We start from the raw sequence: 5321 nt of genomic DNA on the forward strand, positions 1-5321 counted from the left end.
AATTGTTGATGAAACTGAACGAGGATGTAATTGTAAGCATTTTTGTTAAGTAGAAGTATTTTCATAAGTGTCTTGAAGTCTTTAAAAAGTGTATAAATACATATTAAAACACTACATGTATATACATTTTAACTGAGTCGTTAAGTCATCGTTAGTCGTTACATGTAAGTGTTGTTTTGAAACCTTTAGGTTAACGATCTTGTTAAATGTTGTTAACCCAATGTTTATAATATCAAATGAGATTTTAAATTATTATATTATCATGATATTATCATGTATGAATATCTCTTAATATGATATATATACATTAAATGTCTTTACAACGATAATCGTTACATATATGTCTCGTTTAAAAATTATTAAGTTAGTAGTCTTGTTTTTACATATGTAGTTCATTGTTAATATACTTAATGATATGTTTACTTATCATAGTATCATGTTAACTATATATATATATATATATATATATATATATATATATATATATATATATATATATATATATATATATATATATATATATATCCATATATATGTCATCATATAGTTTTTACAAGTTTTAACGTTCGTGAATCACCGGTCAACTTGGGTGGTCAATTGTCTATATGAAACATATTTCAATTAATCAAGTCTTAACAAGTTTGATTGCTTAACATGTTGGAAACATTTAATCATGTAAATATCAATCTCAATTAATATATATAAACATGGAAAAGTTCGGGTCACTACATGAAGTTCATTGTTAATATACTTAATGATATGTTTACTTATCATAATATCATGTTAACTATATATATATATATATATATGTATATATATATATATATATATATATATATATATATATATATATATATATATATATATATATATATATATATATATATATATATATATATATATATATATATATATATATAGTTTTTACAAGTTTTACCGTTCGTGAATCACTGGTCAACTTGGGTGGTCAATTGTCTATATGAAATCTATTTCACTTAATCAAGTCTTAACAAGTTTGATTGCTTAACATGTTGGAAACACTTAATCATTTAACATCAATTTCATTTAATATAAATAAACATGGGAAAGTTCGGGTCACTACAGTGAGCCTCCCTTGTTCAAAGGTGGTTGAACGTCGTCGTTCGTTCCTTTCTTGCTTTCCGTTTCGCTACTTGGTTTCACTGTGTTGTTCGTACCTTTAGGTTGTAACGACCCGGAAATTTCCGACCAAATTTAAACTCTAATCTTTATATGTTTTCGACACGATAAGCAAAATCTGTATTGTTGAGTCTAGAAAGTTTGAAATTTATATTCGGATAATTAGTTACCCTTTTGACCATATCCGACGATTCACGAACTATTGTTTGTAACTAAATATGTATATGTATATAAATGCAAGAAGATGTAACAAATATTTAAATATAAGCATTACTTTAAGAATAATTAAAGTTATTATTGTTATTAATATTATTACTTTTATAATTATAATTATCTTTATTATTACTATTAACTTAATTAATTATTTATATTATGTAAACACATATATAATGGAGTTTCTTGTTCGTTTTCCTATATAGGCGTTTAACTAATTAACAACGGATTACGATATGATATTCGTAATTAAAACGTCGGTATTTAACAAACAATTTAAGTGGTTGCTAAGGTTATTTTATTGATTTATGTTTTGTGCTCTAATATACATCATCTATCTATTTCTACCTTTAAAACAAATAAACATCACGGGTTAATTGTTCATGTTCCATGAGCTGGAAAAGTAGACAAAATGTTAAGTTGTTTTATTTCTTTTATTATTTTCACACGTTGCATTTATATGTATGTATATATATATATCTATCAACAAAACACAAGAACACTTCATTTTTTTTTCTTCTCCTTTAGTTTTCAATAACCATCCTATTAGTAATCGTTGCATACTACTCACTTATGTTTCTGTTACTTGAGCAACCCTAAGACTACTATCACCATCTATCCTTCACCACATCGAAACCCACTTGAGTTTTCGATTGTTCAAACATACAAAACCAATCAACACCTTCAATATCTTCATCATTCGCCACCATGCTAGTTGCTACCTATTGTTTCCTGTTTATGATCGTGCACCACCAACCGCCATTAGCCATGATCATAATCACCTTCGAACCAACTCTATCTTTCTTTTCTTCCTCTTCTATTTTCTGTGTGAACCCATTAAACACCCTCACCCATCGGCTATTACAAGCCAATCAACCGGAGCCACCCACAACCCATTAAACCGTCACCCTATCACCTTATGATTCTGATTCGTTTCCTACCGTTTTCCTGGTTTCTTGATTCAACGATCACGTTGAACCACCTAACCACCCTCGTAAACACCCCAACACCACCCTATAACCGTCGCCACCCTTCTTCTCCTCACAACCATCGGTTCACCACTTCCAACCGTTGCCTTGAACTACTATTATCATCATCAAGAAATCATTTTGTTTCCTGTTACTTCGAGAAACCAAAAACCCATCAATCTCCACGACCATCTCTGCAACTATGATCCGCCACCACTTCCATCACTAACCACCATGATAACCGCCATCCTCACCCATATTGTCACCACTTTTCCTTTCACCTTTCTTCTTCGAAAGTCCTCACGAATCATCACTTTACGTTTAGTGTTACTGCTACTGTATCCTTTGATTCTATTTCAGTTTAATCCAAAACCACCGATTCATTTCTGTTACAACCGTGAGGAACATGATGATATCGAATGAAAGTGACTAGGGGGACATTGGATAATGATATTTGACAAACACAGCAATATTTAAATGATGATGATACGTTAAAGATGAGCCCACACCTCCACTAAGTCCCTTATTCCATTCTTATCTGTTTCCTTCAACCACTTTTGCTTTATATCTGTTGTTTCGTTTTTTTTTAACTGGATCGAGAACATACTATAACTGATTGGGCCGTCATCCACCTTTTATATTCTATTGGGCTGCAGTTGGGCCTATGCTGCGTTTTTGTTTTGGGCCAACGATATTGAGATAGGATTGCTATCACCCGTTTTTATAGCAGGATATATATATTTTTTTTATTCGAAGGGACTAGGGAGTGTATGGAACGATGATGATGATGCTCGTTATAATGAAAGATGATGATGATGATGATATAAGCGTGATCGTGGTTATGATAGTAACGGTTTACGAATGATAATGATAATCCGAATTTGACGATGTTATTAATATGATGATAAGAAGGGTATAATCTTTGTTACTATTTTTATCATTATAATGATATTATGTTTATGATAAAATAAAAATGAATATAATTAATGTTAAGAAATATCAAGATAAAAATGGTTAGGGTTATGATCATAGATAGAGTAATTACAACCGAGAAGATTAATTATATGCACGATTATAATTAAGATAAAATAAGGATATAGTTAAGAACATAACTAAGTCATGATTAACTAAAAGTGTTAGTATTATTATAAATATTATAAATATTATTATTATTATTATTATTATTATTATTATCATTTTCACTAAAATAATCAAAATTGTCATTATTATTAGAAAATATAATTTTTTTTTTTTTTTGAATTTATCATTATAAAGATTATCAGTTATTATTAGTATGCGATATATTAATATTTACGAACTTACTTAGGTTAAAAGTAAATATTAACTAATTATTAATAAGATAGAAAATGAAAATATAAAGTATATTACTAAAATTAATATATAAATTACTTGATTATATTATAGGTTTTAATATATATATATTTATTATAGGTTCGTGAATCCGAGGCCAACCTTATACGTGTTCAATGATGTTATATGAATTTTTACTACAAAATACATTAGGTGAGTATATAGTTCCCTTTTAACTCTAAATATTTTGGGCTGAGAATACATGCGATGTTTTTTATAAATGATTTACGTTATAGACACAAGTGATCAAAAATATAAATTCTACGTTGAGTTGTACCATGGCATATCTCTTTATACTTGGTAGCTAATATTTACGTGAGGAGCGTAAACGCGAATCCTGTTGATAGATCTATCGGGCCTGACAACCCCAACCGGGCTGGACGACCAGTTTTAAACGGTTGCACAGTACTTCGTTTCATTACTACACTTGGTACGGTGTAGGGTTTATTTAAGAATATGCTGCTGTGACTTTTAGTTAAGTATGGTTACCAAGTGCTCAACGACTTTTCTATACACGAGGAGTGTATTATGTATAAACTTAAAATCTTGTGGTCCATAGTTAATACGCTGCTAGCATCAAACCTATATATCTCACCAACTTTATGTTGACATTTTAAAGCATGTTATTCTCAGGTACGAATTAAGTCTTCCGCTGTGCATTTGCTCATGTTAAGGACATATCTTGGAGTCGATCATCGCAAAGGAACCAAATGTTGATGACTTCGTCCAAGAGGATTAGGACGGGTTGTTACATAGGTGGCGCCATTTGATCAAACCAAAATCGTTAAGTGTGATTAGATTTCGGGTTCGATTGCTTAATTTGGGAAAAAAAGCAGGTTGATTGTTTTAACTCCAATAATTGTGCAAACCCCGATTTGGAATCTGGATTCCAAGGGCGTAAAACAACCAATTGAATTAACATTATTTGATCGGAATCGAATAAGTTAATATCTTAGTGTGGATTGACTCCAATGATGATCGGAGTATCGATCAGAATTCAGTTAACGACTGGAGTAATGCTACCATAATTGATTTGGGCAGAGTAACATTAATGCATCCAGTGTTGTTCCAAATGAAGGATCACATTCGTGTATTTATAGATGTTATGGAGGGAATGATGATGTGGCACATGTCCCTTTCATGATTGTAACAAACTTTGTCAATCCCGAGGGGTGACGTGGCACCTGTCCTTTTCATGGGAATAACAGATCCTAACGAACTTCCCTAGATTTACGGGCTGACGTGGCATGCAACTTACTTTCATGCTTGTTCCGTTACCAGGTGATCGTTCCGGGATGAAGTGTCTTTCTTCGGGACGACGTACTTTCTCCGGGACGTCGTACTTGTCCCGGGAGAATATCTTCGTGTCGGGTTGGAATGCCGTGATGGTACTGATGGCAGGTTAGTTCCGGTTAACGCATCACGGTGCTCTCAGTTTGGCCGGGAAGGTTTTGCTTTCCACTTGTTCCAAGTGTTTCCTTACGGTTATAGTTATCATGACTGGCTTTATGATGCCGGTTGTGTATGACACCCGGGCTCTTAGTCCAACCATTCGTCCGGCATGGTAAAGTCGAGATGACGTTGGACGCTTGTCGGGATAGGGTGAATATT

This window comes from Rutidosis leptorrhynchoides, chromosome 1 (assembly GCF_046630445.1).
Source record: "Rutidosis leptorrhynchoides isolate AG116_Rl617_1_P2 chromosome 1, CSIRO_AGI_Rlap_v1, whole genome shotgun sequence".
NCBI lineage: Eukaryota > Viridiplantae > Streptophyta > Magnoliopsida > Asterales > Asteraceae > Rutidosis > Rutidosis leptorrhynchoides.